Here is a 21,065-nt window from a genome sequence, read left to right on the forward strand (position 1 = left end):
TATTTGAGCTGAGCCTTGGAGAATGGGAAGGATTGAGGAAGGTAGAAAGCAGAGGAGGTCATTCTGAAAAGCGGAATTGTATAAAGGAAGGCCCAGACACAGGGAAGTACAAGATGTGTCTGGGGGATGGCAGGGAGGTCATTTGGTGGATGTTTGGTAGAGGTCTCAGTCCAGGAAGACCTAGAAAGATAGGCCAGAACCAGATCATGGAGCACGTTGAATGCCAGATGGAATAGCGGGCCAGAGACAGAGGGAGACTTGAGGCTGGAGGCCAGCTGGGAGGCCTTCTGCGTTGTTCAGACAACAAAATGGACTGTGCTGATCTAGCTGGATAGAGAGGCCCCAGGAAGAGAGAAGAGGGGCAGGACTGGGGACTGCCTGGGTGTGGAGAGAGAGATGGCTCATGAAGGGGGATGGACCCGGCCAAGGAGGCCAGGGCAGGGAGGCCCATCAGGCAGGAAGGGTCTGGGTGGCACTACCTATCCGGACTTCTGTGTCCACGGTGACGGGCTGAGCCCCAGGTCCAGGAAGCCTGGGAGGGGCAGAAGGAGGAGGCAGGTACCGGGGTTAAGGTATATAAGTGAGACCCTGGGGATCGACAGAGGCCTGGAGCTCACTCCCAACTGTCGCTGAGAAAAACCTGGCCTCTGTTCACCAATGCCAAATAGAAATACGGAGACAGAGCTTTGGAGGAGTAGGAAGGAATAGCTTTATTACTTTGCCAGGAAAAGAGGGAACACAGTGGCTAGTGCCTCAAGAACTGTGCCCCCCTCTCTGGGGAATAGGGAGAGGTCTTGTAGTCAGGGCTCATGGTCAGGGGTATGCGATAAGGATCAAGGCAGTCACAGTCCTGCATTCTTCTGATGGGTTGGTGGTGAGCTAAGTAGAAGTCAGCATCATCAGCCTGCAGGTCCAACTGGTCTGGGGTCTACATGCTTGTGGGCAGCGTACTATGGTTAATCATTAACTTCTTACACCTGGAGGGGGTTTCAACGTCTGCAGAAAGGCTCAAAGATATTGTTGTGTGTATTGTTGCTGGGGAAACAGGACCTGCCCCAAGGCTGCTCTTGCCTGTTTCTCCCAGGTCTCATGCATCCCCTCCCTTCACTAATTAACAGCTGCTTGCATCTGCCCCCTGGAACTCAGGGGAGGTCATGGAGGCTGAATGAAGGCTGTTTTCCTATCATCAAAGAAACAGGGGACACAGAAAGGCTTTGTGCCCAGGAGCCCCACAGGGCCCTGCTCTGTGTCACACCCTAGATTGTTTTTTTGGAGGCAGTGTTGACATTGAATGTCCGCTTTATCTTTCCTTCAGCAGCACTGTCAACTTTGTAATTGTTTGACCCCTGCAGGGGTAGGTGGACTCCTGTGTTGAAAAGTAGTGCTGTGTTGGAATCGGCTACCAGCTGAAGCAGAGTCTCCTAGCTGGGGAGGAGTTGCCAGTGAGGGGGTGGAGTGGCGGAGGCACCTAAGTCAAGGTCAGGCCCAGCAGCAGAGAGTTGTCCCTGGCATCGGGGCAAGGGGTTGAGCTGGAGGTGGAATCATGTCAGGAAGTTTAATCAAACAAGCCGAGGAGACTAGATTGGGTGATGCTGTAACCTCCCTCCCCTCACTGCACCTCCACTTGGCAAAGTGACCACTCCTATTCATCCATCACTTACCAGCTTAAGCATTTCTTCTCTGAGGCCTTCCTTCCCTGACCTGCCTTCACCCCTGCACAAATGTCAGCCTCCTTCCTTTTTACCACTGTCAACTTACGAAAAATGCACAACGTGAGAGTTGCGAGTTGAGTTTATTTGGGGCAAAATGAGGACTGCAACCCGGGAGACAGCATCCCAGATAGCTCTGAGAAACTGTTCCAAAGAGGCAGGGGGGGGAAGATTAGTATATATGTATTCTTGGTAAAGGAGGAGTACATGCAATCAAACATATTTTGTAAGGGGTTTCTACTCGTCATGAGGAGCAGACGTCACCATGTAGGGATTTAGTGCTTTTCTAGATATGAGGAGATGTAAGGGTTGGGCTCATAAAATCAGCTCCTGAAAACATCTAACTATCTAAAGACCTGTTCCACCCATCTTCCAAAGCACAGAGTGCCTCATTCCTGGTCTCCACCCTGAATTCCCTCCAGAGGATGTGGAAACTCAGTGGCTATAGCAGTGGAAAGTCAGTGGCTATAGCAGCACAAAGTGATTTAATTCTTGTATAGGCAGATGGCAAGTTCCAATTTATAGCTGACACCACCTTGAACCCTCCTCCCCTCCAGCACCTCCCTCCATTGGAGCAGTTATCTCCAGAATGCTAGACTGTGCACAGTTTCCGTGCAGCTGTCATAGTTTTTGTCCTTATACCCCCAGCACAGTCCCCAGCATATGTTAGGTCCTTGGTACGTGTTTGTTGAGGGGTGAAGGAGGGAGTCCTGCACGTACGCACTGTATTAGTGACTACTTGCCTAAATGCCTTCCCCTCTGAGCAGCTTCAGGGCAGGGACAGAGTCTGTTTCATCTCTTTTTCCAGCTCAGGGCCTGGCATATAAACGGTGGTGCACAGTAGAAGTTTGTTGAACACATTTACGGAAAAAAAAATAGCTTAGCTTCAGTTTTGCTGATGAACCCCTCCAGAGCTGAACTGGCCCAGCTTCTTCCCATATCAGCCCGATCTAGAGTCCCTCTGCAGTTTGTTATGTAACAACCAACTCTGGCGCAGGCAGCAGGAGCGCGAAGCATTGTCACTGCCTGTTTGGTTTGATGTCTGCTGGTGTGATAACAGTGAAACTGTGCACCTCAGAATAATTTCAGATAAGCCAGACTCATCAGAGGGGTACAAGAAATGTCTGTTGAATGAAAGAATTATTCTTTTTTCCGGGCACTTCAAAACGGTCTTCGTGTCCCTGGGAACACAGAGCATGCATGTGCATGGATCCTCCACTAGGGGGAACTAATTCACAAGGTCGGTGGAGTGGAAAAGGGAGAGAATGCGGTTCTCAGTTTCCATGGCAACTCCTCCAAAGGCAGGGGAGGGAAGATGTGACAGGTCTTAGATGAGGTGCTAACAGTGGTGACCAGAGAGGATCAGAGATTCATTTCTCTGAATCTGAGGACACCAAGGTGGGGCACTCCCAGGATGCTGGGAACATCGGGGGGGGGGGGGGGGTGATAGAGCTGAAGGGACTAACCTTTATAAGGGCAGGGTTGCTTTGCTTTTTAAAAACAAGTATTGATTGAATATCTGTGGTGTGCCACGTACTGGGGATTTGTTTGCATTTATTTGTTTGTATTCGAGGAAAAAAAGGAATGGTTTGGAAGGAGAAAGTTACCGAGGCTGTGCTCTCTACCCGCGCTGCGTGTGGGGGAGGCGGAGGCATCCTACCCTGAGAAGGCTCCAGGGAAAGTGGATTCTCAGAGACAATCCCTTGAGAACAGGAGGTGCAGAGGGTCAGAGGGCCTGGTGACCCTTTCCCTGTGCTGGAGGAGCCTGGAGATGACCTCACCGCCTTTTCCGTTGAGAACTCCACCTTCCCACCTCCAAACCTACAACCTGCCTGAACTGTCACCCACCTTCTCTGCTCTATTTCCCATTACAACGGAATGTCCCTGTTCCCATCAGATAGCTTCTGCTAATTCTCTGAAGCACAGTCCCTCAGACTTCTCTTCTGCAGCTACCCTCTCCCTTTTTCTCTGGCAGTTCATCTCCATTGACATGCATATATGCTCTGTAAATGGCAATTATTCCTCAAGAAAGCTGATAAAATTTTTAAGTATGTGTATATATATATGTGTATGTGTGTGTGTGTGTGTGTATATATATATATATATATACATATATATATATATATACACTCTGTATCTCCCATCTTCAAAATGAGCCTCTCCTTGGTAACCTATGAATTACAAGAGACTTAAAAGACATGTCCTCATCCCCCCCAAGAAAGGTTAAATTAAATTATATTGTTTAGGGATGCACACCCTTCCTTGACCCCAAGCTCCCCTCCAGCTCCTCATTTTTCTATTTTCTTCCTGTATGATCTCTCAGCTGCTCTTGACCCAGTTGGTCAAAAAGCAACTCGCTCTCTTCTCGGCTTCTGTGACACCACGTTCAGTTTTCCTCCTGCTGTCTGGTTTCACCAAGTCTCCTTTGCTAGTTTCTCCTGTTTCTCTACCAGGCTGTTGGGTCAGCCTACTTCCCACCTCTTTAGCAACACCTTCTCCCTGTGTGATTTTGTCTAGTCTCATGACTTTACATACCATATGTATATGTTATATATTCAGCTACAAAGTCTATATCTCTGGCCTTGATCTCTCCCCTGAAGTCTCCATGAATGTCTAATAGACATCCAAAATGTATAGCCAAAACAGGACTCTTGATTTTGGTTGCAGGAGAATGGGAGCACAAGAGAATGGTCATGTCCTAGGTCTCAGGCAAGTCCCTGGGACAGGCTGCCAAGTGACGGTCCTTGGGCTTCGTACAGGAAAGAATTCGAGTGTGAGCCAAAGTAAAGTGAAAGCAAAGATACACATTCCATGGGCAGAATGTGGTCCCTCTCAGAAACTGAGAGCAGCCCCAGGGTGCGGGGGTGGTTAGTTTTTATGGGCTGGGTACTTTCATAGGCTAATAACTGGGAACATTATTCTACTTTGGGGAAGGGGCAGAGATTTCTAGGAATTGGGCCACCGCTCACTTTTTGGTCTTTTATGGTTGGCCTCGGAACTGTCTTGGCACGTGTGGGTGTGTCATTTAGCATATGCTAGTGTATTACAATGCATACAATGAGGCTCAAGGTCTACTGGAAGTCGAATCTGCCACCATCTTGGCCCTAGTAGGTGCTAACCGGTTTTTGTTGTATCCTGTTTTTCTCAGTAGCTGTGTCATTCTTTAATGATTGTGCCCTGTCCCCTTCCCTCCTATTTCATTTTCTTCCCCAAACTTGTTCTTTCTTCTATTTTCAGTAAAAGGTGCCACTGCCAACCTAATTGCTCAAGTAAAAAGTGTAGAATTGATACTAGGTGACCTGCTTTCTCTCACCTTTCAGCCCATCCCATCCTTACCAAGAGGTCTAGGCTCTGCCCCCACTTACCTTCTCTGTCCCCACTGTGATCACCTAGGCTAACCTACCATCCTGTCTCCTAATTTATCTTTGTGCTTCTGTTCTGGGCCCCTGTAATCCATTCTCACACTGCAGACAGAATGATCATTTTTAAAATGTAAAGTAAACAGTGTCACGCCTTATCTTCCCATTGCACCTAGACTGAAATCTATACACTTGCCATGGCCTGCAAAGTTCTAGAAGACTCTTCCCCCTAGACCTGGGATCAATGGTCAGATTCTCAGACTTCAAGTGTCATCTCAAACGTCACCTCTGAGAGAGGACTTCCAACCAGTGTCTCTAAAGCTTCCCCATTTCTTCCCACCATCCGCCTAGGCCTCTCTCCATCATATTACATCATAGCACTTATCTCCTTCGGGAATGACCTTATTTATTTGTTTATTGTCTGTCCTCTGTTAGCTCTGTTAGCTCCAGAAGAGCTGAGACTTCATATTCTTCGTTTACCATTGTATCCCTAATGCCTAAAGAGTACTGGCAAAAGTAGGCTCTTAAAAATTTGTTGAATGAATAAATCGGGATGACTGAATTGTATATATCCTAATTTGTACTGACAGTCATCACATTGGGAATAAAATTTGAAAAACCTAGTTTTTCAGCCCAGATGGCTAAGTGGAGGCTGTGTGTCTTAAGTGACTCTTTACTTTCTGAGAGTTCTTGGGGCCAAGGCACAGGGTTCAGACGAGGAAAAGAGAAGGAAGGTAGGAGATGATAAGGCTCTCGAGCAGAGGGTGGGTATTCTGGTTACCTATTTCTTATAACAAGCCACCCCAACTTTAGTATCATAAAACTATCACTATTTTTTTTTAATAAATTTATTTTTGGCTGCCTTGGGTCTTCATTGTTTCACACAGGTTTTCTCTGGTTGTGGAGAGCAGGGGCTACCCTTCATTGCGGTGCACAGGCTTCTCATTGCGCTGGCTTCTCTTGTTGCGGAGCACAGCCTCTAGCCTCAGGAGCTTCAGTAGTTGTGGCACATGGGCTCAGTGTTGTGGCTCATGGGCTCTAGAGCACAGACTCAGTAGTTGTGGCACATAGGCTTAGTTGCTCTATGGCATGTGGAATCTTCATGGACAAGTGCTCGAACCTGTGTCCTCTGAATTGACAGGCAGATTCTTGGCCACTGTGCCACTAGGGAAGTCCATATCACTATTTTATTTTTTTTGTTTTTTTTTTTTTTTCTTTCATATCACTATTTTATTCTCACACATCATGTAGATCAGAAATTTGAACATGACACAGCAGAGATGGATTATCCCTGTTCCGGGGCCTCAGTTGGAAAACAGCCAGGGCCACGGCAGGAACTAGAGTAAGGCTAGTGAGGATCACTGTTACTGATTTTTCCTTTTGTCTCAGGCTCCAATATGACTCCATGTGGCACTTTTACTGATCCTGTTTTTATTTAACATTTTGATAGGTCATTCTTCACGATTTTTTTTGCATTAATTTTTAAAATTTTATTTATTTATTGGCTGCATTGGGTCTTCATTGCTGCACACGGGCTTTCTCTAGTTGCTGCAAGCAGGGGCTACTCTTCATTGTGGTGCACAGGCTCCTCATTGCAGTGGCTTCTCTTTTGGCAGAGCACGGGCTCTAAGCGCTTGGGCTTCAGTAGTTGCGGTGCATGAGCTCAATAGTTGTGGCTCACGGGCTCTAGAGTGCAGGCTCAGCAGTTGTGGTGCGTGGGCTTAGTTGCTCTGCAGCATGTGAGATCTTCCTGGAGCAGGGATCAAACCCATGTTGCCTGCATTGGCAGGTGGATTCTTAACCACAGTGCCACCTAGGAAGTCCCTGCATTAATTTTTTAATTGCATTAGAAAGTATCTATCTTGATTACTGGATTTTGGCCCCTCCCTTAAATTTTGCATCAGAGGCAAATGCCTCACTTGCCTCACCCAAGTTCAAGTCTTAAGCAGCACGTGGAGGCTGGGATATTCTGGGTCTTGAAGGTGAGACTCAGAGCTGGGACTGTGGACTGCAGCACCTACACGTGGCCACTCCCTGTAGCTTAGGCTTCTCTCAGCTCAGTGGCCGGATTCCAAGAGGGAAACAGCCCAAGTGAGCTTCCAAGACATTCCAGACCGAAGCTGCATAACCTTTCTTGACCTAGCTTCATAAGTCACGTAGAGTCACTTCCTGCCCAGATTCAAAGGAAGCAAGTAGATCCCACATCTTGATGGGAGGAGGGTCAAATAATTTTGTGGCCAGGTTTTAAAATCACTGCAGTGGGATGTGTGGCAGCTGCGGCACGTATGTGGTGGTGGCTGTGGTTCCATGCCTGTTTAGGTAGGATAAGCTTCTCTGTCTTCCTTTTGCTCCCCTTTCTCAATATTTTCATGCAGTTTCCTGAAATATGTTTGTCTGGCCGAGCTGGGTCTCCTAACATTACATCTCCCCCCACCTATGCAGGAGCCCCTGAAGGAGTGTTGGGTCAGGGAGCCCCATGCTGAAGGTCATGGGGCACCCTGCCCTTCCAAGTTCTTACAAAAGAGTGGAAGAGGAGGGACTTCCTCGGTGGCACAGTGGTTAAGAATCCGCCTGCCAACGCAGGGGACATGGGTTTGATCCCTGCTCCAGGAAGATCCCACATGCCGCGGAGCAGCTAAGCTCGTGCACCACAACTACTGAGCCTGCACTCTAGAGCCCGTGAGCCACAATTATTGAGACTGTGTGCCCCAGCTACTGTAGCCTGTGCACGCCTAGAGTCTGAGCTCGGCAACAACAGAAGCCACTGCAATGAGGAGCCCACGCACCACAATGAAAAGTAGCCCCTGCTCGCCGCAACTAGAGAAGGCCGTGTGCAGCAACTAGAGAAAGCCATGTGCAGCAACAAAGACCCAATGCAGTCAATTAATTAATTAATTAATTAATTAATGTAAAAAAAAAGAGTGGAAGAGGAAACCTGGGACCAAGTAATGGCTTTCTGGTCCCCACTGAGCCAATCCTGATTGCCCATTCTTCTCTGTTCTTCACTTTGAAGTAGAAATAACCAGGGAAAGGGTTCTGACACCTACATCCACTAATTTCTGAGGATTTTTTTCATAGAATTAAGATGTTAGAATTTCTTTTAATGATGATCCTATTCAACCTAAAAGAATCAAAATTAAAATTAAGGGAGGACTTCTCCAAAGTGGTCCTGCCTGGAATTTGTCTCCATTTATAATGGCTGTGAAGTGAAAAATGGCAGTTTCCTCCCAGGGAGGATGGCTATTCCAGGAATTAGTGGCAGGCAGGGACTTAATCATGACAAGCAGTCTAAAGGCACAGAAGTATTCACTCACTGATCTCCCTCCCTGGAGAAGAGAATGTCAAAGTCACAAAGTTTTTTGGAAGGAGAAATTAATTCTGTTGGGAATTTGAAATATATATGTGTGTGTGTAAATATACTAGTATCTGTTACAAATAAATTATTACCTTAGGAACATAAAAATTACTATGTATGACTTACTTAGAAGGAGACCAATCATTGCAAATTAATTTGCCAGATGTATGCTTACGCAAAATCTACTGGCCAGATGACCAATTTGTTGAGTGCCCAGCTCACCAAATTACCAATTTACTGAAAATATGTTTACTTTCAATATTTAAAATATTTGTAAAGTCTACAGCAGTTCCTCTTGGTTGTATTGCTAGGGCCTAAGATGTGGGAGAAGCCAGAACTTCTGAGTTCTTAGGGGCCTCAGCCTCTCTCTACCCCTCAGTACCACTTTCTGCCCTTGGTTGGTCCCCTTCTCTGGACCCTGCCCTCCCTTTTTTGCCCCACCCCTCCCCCATCCCCTCTTCTCCCAAGGATGGGCAGTCTAGGCCATGTAGCATGATGACCTCCAGCAGTTCCCTCAGCAGGTCCCCGCTCCTTGCCCCTACTCCCTGCCACTGGAGCTACAGAGAGCTTGGGCAGAGACACATGAAGATTCCTTAAAATGCTGCTATGAAGGCAACATGAAAGTCATTATATTCAGACTTTGCAGAAATCCACAAAAGCTGTTAAATCAGCCCATCTGTATTCATTACCTATTGCTATATAACAAATTACCCTAAAACCCAGCGACTAAAAATAAATACTTATCTCCCACAGTTTTTGTGGGTCAGGAATCTGAGAGCAGCTTAACTGAGGGGTTCTGGCTCAGGGTGTGTCATGAGGTTGCAGTACAGGCGGTCAGCCTCAGCCGTGGTCACCTGCAGGCATGACCAGACCTGGAGGACCGGCTTCCAGGGTGGCTCACTCACATGCCTGGCTAGTTAGTGCTGGTTGTTGGCAGGAAGCCTCTGTTCTTCACCACGTGGACTTCACTATAGGACTGCTTGATGTCTTGACATGTCAGCTGGCTTCTCCCAGGGCAAGTGATCAGAGAGAGCAAAGAGGAGGCTGCAATATCTTCGGTAATCTTATCTCAGAAGTTGCACATGTCACTTCTGTTTTACTCTAGTCATTGGAAGCCAGTGACTAAGTTGAGCCCACACTCAAGGGGAGGAGAGAATTGGGCTCCACCTCTTGAAAGGAAACCTACTAAAAACTTTGTGGACATCTTTTACTTTATTTTTTAATTAATTAATTAATTTATTGGCTGCGTTTAGTCTTTGTTGCTGCATGTGGGCTTTCTGTAGGTTCGAAGAGCAGGGGCTACACTTTATTGTGGTGCGACGAGGGCTTCTCATTGTGGTGGCTTCTCTTGTTGCGGAGCACAGGCTCTAGGCATGAGGGCTTCAGTAGTTGTGGCATGTGGGCTCCATAGTTGTGGCTTGAGGGCTCTAGAGCACAGGCTCAGTAGTTGTGGCACACAGACTTAGTTTGCTCTGCAGTATATGGGATCTTCCTGGCCCAGGGATTGAACCTGTGTCCCCTACACTGGCAAGCGAATTCTTAACCACTGCGCCGCCTGAGAAGCCCTGTGGACATATTTGAAAACCACTGTACCATCTGATAAAAATTTCTGAAAATTTAACAAATAGGTATAAGAAACAACTTTATGGTAAAATGGAAATGTTTGTGAATTTGGAAAAATGGTCACTTGGAGAATAATTTTTTTGTGTGTGTAATTGACCTACAACCTATGATTAAATTGACTTGCTCATAAAATGATCATGTTTCCTACAGTGAAGTTACAAGTGTGGCTTATCAGCCTCGAAGTACAATGGCAGAATTAATGGCTAAGCAAACTGCACTCATTGACAGAGTATACTCCTCTAGAAGTGTTAGAGCAGGGAAACAGTGGCCCTAGTGACCACACAGGACAGACACAGACAAGTCTTCAAATGTGTGACATCTCTTCCCCTGTCCTGGAGAGAGGAAGAGACCTGGAGAGACTGGTGATGGGCAAGAACATCATTCTTAATTTTCCTGATGTTCTTGGTGCTGTGAAGTTACATAGATTCCTAATACTAAGAAGTATGATTGATTTAGAAATTCATCACAGCTGGTTTACTTCTTTTCTCATCATAAAAGCATTTTTTAATTGAGGTGAAATTCACATAACAAAATTAACCATTTTAAAATGAACAATTCAGTGGCATTTAGTATACATGCACAGTGCTGTGTAACCACCACCTCTATCTAGCTCTAAAACGTTTTCGTTACCCCCAAAGGAACTCTGTACCATTAAGCATTTGCCCACTGTCCCCTCCCCTCAGCCCCTGGAAACCACCAATCTTGTCTCCATGGATTCACCTATTCTGGCTATTGCATATAAGTGGAGTCATACAATATATGAACTTTTCTATCAGGCTTCTTTTGCTCTGCATACTGTTCTCGAGGGTCATCCATGTGGTAGCATGTATCAGTACTTTATCTTTTTTTTCTTTTTTGGGGGCAGCATGCTGTGTGGCTTGCAGGACCTTAGTTCCCCAACCAGGGATTGAACTGGGGCCACCACAGTGAAAGTCCCCAGTCCTGCCCACTGGACCTCCAGGGAATCCCAGTACTTTCTTCTTTATTATGGCTGAGTAATATTCCATTGAAAGGCTGTATCATAATTTGCCTCTCCATTCATCTGCTGGTGGACGTTTGAGCTGTTAACACCTTTTGGCTGTTGTGAATAGTACTTTTATGAACATACATGCACATGTATTTGTTTGAGTGCCTGTCTGCAATTCTTTCGGGTATATACTAGGAGTGGAATTGCCAGGTCGTGTGCTAATACCATTTAACATTTTGAGGAACTGTCAAACTGTTTTCTACAGCAACTGAAGCATTTTACATTCCCACCAGCAATGTATGAGTGTTCCAATTTCTCCATATCCTTGCCCACACTTGTTATTGTTCAAATATATAAATATATATATTTATATATAGCCATCCTAATGGATGTGGAGTGATGGTTCCTCATTGCGGTTTTGATTTGGGTTTCTCTAATGACTAAAGATTTTTTTTTGGTGTTTTTTTGGTTTTTGTTGTTTGTTTTTATTGGCTGCATTGGGTCTTTGTTGCTGCGGGTGGGCTTTCTCCAGTTGTGGCGAGTGAGGGCTACTCAGTTGTGGTGCACAGGCTTCTCATTGCAGTGGCTTCTCTTGCTGTGGAGCACAGGCTCTAGGCACATGGGCTTCAGTAGTTGTGGCATGAGGGCTCAGTAGTCGTGGCTCGCAGGCTGTAGAGCACAGGCTCAGTATTTGTGGCACACGTGCTTAGGTACTGCGTGGCATGTGAGATCTTCCTGGACCAGGGATTGAACCCATGTCCCCTGCATTGGCAGGCAGATTCTTAACCACTGCACCACCAGGGAAGTCCCTAAAGATGTTAAACATCTCTTTCATGTGCTTGTTGGCCATTTATGTTTTTCCTTGAAGAAATATCTATTCAAGTCCTATGCCCATTTAAAAAATTGGGTGTTTGTGTTTTTGCTGTTGAATTGTACGAGTTCTTTATATATTCTGGATACTAGAATGGTTTCTCCCATTCTGTTGTTACCTTTTCACTTTTTTGATAAGTACTTCATTGGTTTACTTTTAAATAACTCAAGTTTTTCATTCATTCATTTACTTATTTAACAAGAGCAGGGGCTTCCTAGGTGGCGCAGTGGTTAAGAATCCGCCTGCCAATGCAGAGGTCACAGGTTCAATCCCAGCTCCAGGAAGATCCCACATGCCGCGGAGCAACTAAGCCCGTGTGCCAAAAAAAAAAAAAAAAAAAAAAAAGGGGGCTTCCTAGGTGGCGCAGTGGTTAAGAATCTGCCTGCCAATGCAGAGATCACGGGTTCGATCCCAGCTCCAGGAAGATCCCACATGCCGCGGAGCAACTAAGCCCGTGTGCCAAAAAAAAAAAAAAAAAACAAGAGCAGGCACTGGGCTGGGCACTGTGTATATAGTGTCAAATGAAACGAAGTCCCTGCTGTCCTAGAACTTTGTAACAATAGCAATAATAATAGTAATAATAACTGGTAATCGCTACCAGTGACTGATGATGACTATGTGCCAGGCACTGTTCTAAGCTCTTTCATCATCTCCAGTGACCCTCAGAATAATTCTGAGAAGTACGTAGTATTATCATCCCCAGTTTACAGATGAGGAAACTGAGGCACAGAGCAATTAAATAGCCTGTCCAAAGCCTCAAAGATGTTAAGTGGGAAAGCTGTGGGTCACACCCAAGCAGTCTGACTCCTGCACCCATCTCACCACCACCACACTCTCCTGCCTGCCCAGCGTTACAAGAACAAGACTTTCTTCTTCGTTTTTACCAATGTCGAGCAGCAGACAAAATCTGAGGATAGAAAACATCATTATTATTACAATAAAACATATTTTTTTTAATTATGTTTTCTCAGCTTCATACCCTTCACAGGGTCAAGCAAATACTAAAAGATTTCATTTTTAAAACTGCAGCTTTGGGGGCTTCCCTGGTGGTACAGTGGTTAAGAATCCTCCTGTCAATGCAGGGGACATGGGTTCGATCCCTGGTTCAGGAAGATCCCACATGCCGTGGAGCAACTAAGCCCGTGCATCACCACTGAGCCTGCACTCTAGAGCCCGTGAACCACAACTACCGAGCCCATGAGCCGCAACTACTGAAGCCCGTGCACCTAGAGCCCGTGATCCGCAACAAGAGAAGCCACCGCAATAAGAAGCCGGAGCACCTCAATGAAGAGTAGCCTCCGTTCTCCACCACTACAGAAGCCCACGTGCAGCAACAGACCCAACACAGCCAATAAATAAAAATATATTTTAAAACTAACTAAATAAATAACAATAAAAGTACAGCTTTTGCCCTGTAAAACCTTGTGCCTTTGTTTTCCTCCTCTGAGTCGACACAGGGAGTAGTTCCAGCCTTTCCTGCTGTGTAAGAGGCACGGGTCCTGTGTAACTTCAATGAACAATGGTCACAGGCTCTGATACTAATGGATAATTTCACATAATAATCTACTGAATGTTTTTAGTTGTATTTTTTTAATATTTATTTATTTTTTGGTGGCGTTGGGTCTTCGTTGCTGCACGTGGGCTTTCTCTAGTTGTGGCAAGCAAGGGTTACTCTTCGTTGCGGTGCACAGGCTTCTCGTTGTGGTGGCTTCTCTTGTTGTGGAGCACAGGCTCTAGGTTGTGCGGGCTTCAGTAGTTGTAGCTCATGGGCTCAGTAGGTGTGGCTCACAGCTTCTAGAGCATAGGCTCAGTAGTTGTGGCACACAGGCTTAGTTACTCCGCGGCATGTGGGATCTTCCCAGACCAGGGATCGAACCTGTGTCCCCTGCATTGGCAGGTGGATTCTTAACCACTGCGCCACCAGGGAAGTCCCTGAATGTTTTTAAAAGATATATTATTTCTCCAAAATTACATGAGCCCTTCAACTGCAACACTTTATTGAGCATTTATTTTATTATACAGTCTTACAGAGTTTTTTAAAAATAGAAAGTCCTTGGGGAAAATGTTTCTAATTGCCCAGTTTGCCTGGCCCAAAACACTGTGTCTGCTGGGGCCTGATACTGTCAATACTGTCTCCCACCACCCTGCCCTACACCTGGTATCGGGGTGCTCCACTCGGGTGACAGGAATACTTCCAATCACCAGCACACAGGCTGGTTGGACTTGGTCAGACTGGCCCAGAAGAGCAGATACCAACAGAAGACACACCTTAGTAATTATTGATTCAGCAACAGTTATACCACCCTAACACTAATTACCTCATTGCCTGGCTTTTTGTAATGAAATAGTGTATAAAATATATTTTTAATGTTTCAACTTTGAACAGGATTTCATAGAAGAGGTGGCAGAATGTACAGGGATCAAAGACAGGATGTAATTGGTCAGGAAGATGCCTGGCACTGGTCTTTTCCTTACAACAGTGCAGTTTGCTCAACCCCAACTCTTCTGGAAAAGGAAGCAAAGCCGTGTATGGACGGCACTGAGGCACATGTCTCAAATATGACCAGCAGGTGACAGTCTTGTCTGGATGTGAAGAGCAAGAACCCGGAGAATGGTTTTCCCAGGCTGTGGGAGCAGAGACGGGTAAAACCAACCTCATCAGTGCTGAATGCCTTGGAAACGATTGCCTGACAGACCCACAATTCCCAGGTGCAATGCCATTCCTGAGGCACGTCTGCCACATGAATATGAAACCTGCTCCTATGGCTGTGTCTTCTCCTATTCACTGCGATTCCCTGGGCAAGTCTTTGTTCTGGGTTTCTGCATCTATCAGACAGGTGATCACAGGGCTTTCTTCTGAGGCTGACAGGCTGTGGGCTCCGTGGTGCCTCTTTGGATTGGAGGAGTCCTTCCCTTGCCCTCCAGTTTCCATCGCGTGCTGGTGCACGCTCCTCGCATCTGCCTTGTTTACTGCTGTCTCAGTCAGCGCCAGCACTGCAGCTGACACGTACCCAATCTGTGATTTGTCAGACGAATGGGCATGGGCCTCGCAGAGCTGCTTCTCAGCCTCATTGGGCATGAACTGTCAATTGCAAACCTTCCTGATCATACCCTCCTCCCTGAGGACTCAGATCCCTTCCTTTCCAGACCCCACACCCTCCTGGCTTCCTCCTATCTCTCTGGAAACTACTTCTCAGCCCTTCATACATTCCTATTCCTCCACCAGTCCCTTAGGTGTTGGTTCTTCTTCTCCTAGGAATCAATCCCACATCTTCTTCTCTTCCTTTTGATTTTTGTGGAATCTCATCCACGCCCATGGTTCTAATTACCACCTATAGTGATAGAAACAATAATAGCTCACCTTCATAGAATATTGACTATATGCTAAGTACTGCTCTAGCTTGTTACTCATTTTGTCCTCACAGCAAGCTAATGAGGCAGGTACCATTATTATTCCCATTTTGTGGATAAAGGGCACAGTGGCTGAGTGACCACTGTGCAGCTCAGACCTCTCTCCTGAGCCTGAGAGCCTGACCCTCATATCCACTTGCCTTCCGGACATCTCCCCTTGGATATCACTGACCATATTCAGAATTAGACTCCTCATATTGCTGCTCCAAACCTTTCATTCTCTGAGGTCCCAATCTCAGCAAAAAGCACCCAATCACCCAGGCTAGACACATGGGTAATTGTCATCTCTTCCTGCTTCCCACCTTCAACCAACTTCTAACAAAGCCAGTCAACTCTAACTCCTTAATATCATTCAGATCTGTCCCCCCTTCTCCATTCTGTGTCCACTGCTGTAATTCAGGTCTTTGTATTTCTCACATCTACACTGATCTCCATCTCTCCAGCATGGTGCCCACACAGTCTATTTTCCTGGTCCTCCACCAAAGAGGATGCAGTGGCATTTAGTTTAACGGTGAAGAATAAGAGGTTTGGAATCCAACAGAGTTATTTCACTACTCATTAGCTGTTTGACCCTTGGCAAGCTTGTCAGTCTTTCTTAGTCTTCTCTGAAATGAAAGGTGAGAAAACATCTGCTCTATAGGGTAATTGGCACGTGCAAAGCCTCCAGAAGCTGGGGCTGGCCTGCCTGCACCGGCTTAGCTCTCACTCCTTGACCCACCACCCTGTGTCCCAGTTAGACCTCCCTGCTTGCCTGGCCACCAGGGTGGCACACACTATCCAACGTGGCACTCATCAGTCCTTCTCTTCTCCCTGTGGCCTTGCCAGTTCATGTGCCACCTGCTCCAGGGAAGCCTTCTCCTGATTCTCTATCCCCGACCTCCTCAACCTGCCCTCACACCAGCCTGGCTTCCTTTGTGTGCCTATGGCTCTTTTACACCACATCATAAATGCCAGTTTCTTTACTGGTCCTCCCCATTGGACTGTGGCAGGGATTGTATCTTAGTCCTCCTCATAGCCCTAGCACAGGGATCTGGTACAGAGAAGATGCTCAATAAGTAATTTGTTAGATGAATGAATCAACCAATGAATAAATCAGTGACTGCTTCAATTTAGAACAGTTGGGTGTTGTCAACACGACAGGCTTCAGGCAAAGCTGCCAATGGCAGCAGTCTCCTGTTCCCTTTGATTTCTGAATGAGTCCGCTGCGCTGAGTAACTAGCACAACGTATAGAGTTGTAACTGGCTGTGGTTCTTGTGGAGACATTTGGGCAGGGACTAGCACTTCCACTTTGGGTGTAAACAGTGACAGCTGTGAAATTTAAAACTCAATCAAAAGTGATTCAACGGGGAATTCCCTGGTGGTCCAGCAGTTATGACTCCGTGCTTTCACTGCTGGGGCCTGGGTTTGATTCCTGGTTGGAGAACTAAGATCCCACAAGCTGTGCAGTGCGGCCAAAAGAAAAAGTGATTCAGTGAATAAATCTTCATGTTGCCAAGGATCCCCATACATATGAAGGAGCAGATACATAATCAATGAAGGCTCAAGCATTTAGTGTAAAATGAAGGGGCAGAACCAGGTATTTGTCTTCTGGAGTGCTTGGTCCCACATGGGCAGAGAATGCCATTGGTGGTCAGGGAAATTTCATTAAAGTATCTTCAACCATTCATTTTTACCCTGAATGTTCACCGAGTTCACTTGCTGCAGGAAAACCTCTACGAGGCACAGATGCCAGCAGTTTGTGCCCAGGAAAAGCCCAGCTACTACTGAGAGCTGTGCTGCAGCTGACCGGGCGCATATATGAGGCCTCAGACATGAGGAGGAGCCAACCACTCAGACCCCAAAACCAAGAGGCAGTAATTCAAGAAAAAGGAAGAAAAGGTTTCACAACCAAACAATAAAAGAACAAGTGAGAAAGACTTGGGGATTGCAGGCACCAGGCTACAGCTGCCAAGTGGCCAGAGGCATCCCAGGCTGCATTTTTGTCCAGGTGGGAGAGTGTTTGGGGGAACACAGGGAGGCTCAGTGTACTGGTCCCTTTCCCTCCACAGTGTTGCTGGCTCTGTGATTCCAAATTAGAACCATATCTGAGCAATCAGAGGTTGGGGTAGGGTGTAGTTGGGATTGTGAGGGCTACCCCAGAAGACCTTGATGAAAGAGAAAGTGCAGAAGCAGTGGCCAGCTGTTTTCTGAATCAGGTTGGCCCATAGAGGAAAGGGGCTGCCCCAGAAGGCCTGTCCCCAGAGTACCAAGCACTGGAAGGGGTAGCACCAGACATCCTTGAGGATCATCCTTCTGGGAGAGTAACTCTTTGATTCTGTGATTGGGAAGAACAGGCTGAGACCAAGCAGGGTTCATTCCAGGAATGCAAGGCTGGTTCAATATCCCAAAGTCAACCAATTTTATCTGCCAAATTAACAGGCAGATAAAATCTAAAGAAAAATCACATTATTATATCAATCACATGGAGAAAATGCAGGTGACAAAATTCAACAGTCATTCATAATTAAAAATTCTCAGAAAAATAGGACTAGAGAAGAGCTTCCCTGGGAATTCCCTGGTGGTCCAGTGATTAGGGCTCTATGCTTTCACTGCCAAGAGCCTGGGTTCAATCCCTAGTTGGGGAACTAAGATCTCATAAGCCATGTGATGCAGCAAAAAAAAAGAAAAAGAAAAGAAAAAAAGAGAATGTCCCCAACTTGATAAAAAGCATCTACCAAAAGAAAATAAAAATAAAAATCTGCAGCTAACATTATACTTAATAATGAAAGACTGAATGCTTTCCCCCTAAATTCACCAACAGAGCCAGTATGCCTGCTAAAGGATTACTTCTAGCAAAAGAAAAATAATCCTGAGACAATTTTCTACAGGTGTTTTATGTTTCTGCATGTCTTGTAAACGAAATACCTACTGCTCTTTGTTCCAGACTATCTTTTCAAGGATGTTTGTTTAGCAAACAGCTATGGAAAATAACGATAATTTCCCCTTTAGAGCAAGGGGCAAGCAGGCTTACTGATTACTATACAACATTCACGTTCTCTGAAATCAGGGTTTCTCTTTGTAATGAAATCCACTGCATAAGCAGGCATTCATCTGTGTTACTCCCATGGGATTTAGGGGCAAGGGGAACTGATGCAAAAAGAGAAAACCCATACTATCAATATGAAGAATACAAAAGGAGACATCATTATAGATGCTATATTCATTAAAATGATTTTTTAATGATTTCATTTTTTAATGAAAACTTCTTTCAATATGTGTGAAAATTTAGATGAAAACATCTAGAAAATATAATTTACCTAAAACAGACTCAAGAAGTAGAAAACCCAAATTGTCCTCTAACCATTAAAGAAAATGAATCAGTAATTAATTTTTCCATAAGATCAGAAGCTTCAAAGAATTCTATCAAATATTCAAGGAAAAAATTCTAGTCTTGGGACTTCCCTGGTGGTGCAGTGGTAAAGAATCCACCTGCCAATGCAGGAGACATGGGTTCTACCCCTGGTCCAGGAAGATCCCACGTGCCATGGAGCAACTAAGCCCGTGAGCCACAACTAGTGAGGCCCTCACGCTTAGAGCCTGTGCTCTGCAACAAGAGAAGCCACCGCAGTGAGAAGCCCACGGCACCACGACGAAGAGTAGCCCCCCACCTGCTGCAACCAGAGAAAGCCCACGTGCAGCAACAAAGACCCAACACAGCCAATAATTAATTAATTAATTAATTAATTAAAAAATTCTAGTCTTACACAAACTCAGAGATAAGAGAAAGACAGTACATCTTTTCCAAAAATCCGTTTCACAGATTTTCCTGGAGGAGTCACCATAGCACAGGAATAGAAACCAGTCTTGGAGAGTTACAATCAGTTAAGGAAAGAGTGGCAAATGTAGCTAAGTATACTCTGGTTTCTCTTCAGGTCACTTGTCTTTTGCCTTTGGTGGAAAGGAATGTGTGGGAGGTTGCCTTATTTCTCATCTAAAAGGGAAAGTTTCCAATGTTTATCTATTATGTATAACCTTTGCTATAGTTTTTTGTAGATAGCTCTTATCAAGATTGAGTCAATTTTTTCAAGCTTTTTTTTCTATTAAGATGATATATGTGCATTCCTAGATGGCACGTTATTCCTTTTACATATTGCTAGATTCAACTCGCTAATATTTTGTGCAGATTTTTTGCACCTATGTTCATTAGTAAGATTGCTGTATAACTTCCTCTAAACCTTCACTTACAGCTGGGGGCAGGGAATCAGAGAACCCAGTTCCCAACCTACAGTTTAAACTTGGAACCACTTTCTAAAACAAGTCAGCTATATCCTTTACTTCTTAAGTAGGAATTTCTTTGTATTTCTACAGAGTAGCCTTTTGTCTTTGAAAGCCCAAATACTTTGCCTTATTTAAGTAAAGCCTCAAAAGATCCCACTAATAATCCTAAAGTGTTTCTTCTCCCAAAAGTCTTTATCAAGATATTCTCATTAAAGTGGAGAGAAACTTACACATATGTACCTGCCAGCCCCATCCTCCCATTTACTGGTTGATCCCCCAGCACTTGTGCTGCCTTTGTACCTACCAACAAAAGCCTTTCTTCCATTGTAGAGAATTATCCCTAAACATGTTCTTACTGGGTAAAATCTCCTGACAAGAAAATAAAAGGTTAATTTTTGTTATTCAAACAGATAATACTGTTAATATTCTCACGTAGTCTACATTGCATTCTGGTACGCAAATGAGCTGGTCAGGGAAACAACTTTGCCCTGGAAGTAAGTGAACAGACCAGCAGCACTTGACTCTGCAGCTGGGGGACAGCACGTTTCTAAGCACGGTCTTCCATGCAGCAAGCACCTGTGTTTACCTGGTGTACCATCACATTACCATCTGACTCTGCCCCCTTCCAGCTCTGCCTATCTGGGGTCCTTTCCTCTTTACAAAAATATTCAGTCCTCCATCACCTTCCAAGGCTCTCTCATGGCCCACTGACCCCTTTTATAGCACTTGTCACCAAACTGTTCGCCAGGCACAAGAGGCGTCCTATGCAGATTTGCTGAAAGGCAGAGTCAATCCTGGATGGAATGAATGACTGCGAAGTATCTACAGAAAATGCCCTCGATAAATTCTAGTCCCTTCCTCCTCGCTAACTGAATCTTTCCCTCCTTTTGCTTCCACCACTTCCTAGCTGTGGTACTTTAGGCAAGTGCTTTACTTCTCTGTGCCTCATTCCCTCAAATGTAAAAGAGGGATAACAGTCATCGTGCTATTGCAAAATGAACCTCATTGGTGACAGTGAGCGTCACTGGATACTGAACCTAGAGCCCTTAGCACAGAGCCTAGGCAAACGACGCCTCAGTAAGGGTTCGTCAGAAAGGAAAGTGTCTCTCAACTGCTGTCTACCTTGCCTCCTTCTCATCTTCTGCTACACATCCCCACCCACTTGCTCTGTCTCCCTCTTACCCCTTGTCTTTCCCCATCCTGTCTCCCTCTGAAGACCCAGAGGCGGCCCTTCCCTCCACGAAACCTTCTATATTCCTCAAAGGCCTAAGGCGGCCCTACCTCTGTGGGGCCTCCAGCTCTTTTCAGCCTCTAAGCCTCCAACCCTTCTTCCCCCGGCTCTGGCTGGATCTGTGAGTCCCGGAGGTTGGGGGGCGGGGAGGGTGCTCGGGCCCTCTCCTCCTCTCCTCTTTAACCACGAGCTCCAGCCCAGCTCCCCCCCACACCCGGCACAGTGCTGGCCAGTAAGAGGTGTTAAGAAAGGCCGACAAAGAATTGCGGGAGGGGGTGTTG

The 21,065-nt window shown here is 45.8% G+C and overlaps 1 protein-coding gene across 1 annotated transcript in view; it reads left to right on the forward strand.

Moving 5' to 3' along the window:
* ARMH1 (armadillo like helical domain containing 1) overlaps positions 1 to 21,065 on the forward strand; it is a 47,707-nt gene that overhangs the window by 25,230 nt on the left and 1,412 nt on the right. The gene's annotated exons all lie outside the window — the stretch shown is intronic.

The sequence above is a fragment of the Hippopotamus amphibius genome, chromosome 1, assembly GCF_030028045.1.
Source record: "Hippopotamus amphibius kiboko isolate mHipAmp2 chromosome 1, mHipAmp2.hap2, whole genome shotgun sequence".
NCBI lineage: Eukaryota > Metazoa > Chordata > Mammalia > Artiodactyla > Hippopotamidae > Hippopotamus > Hippopotamus amphibius.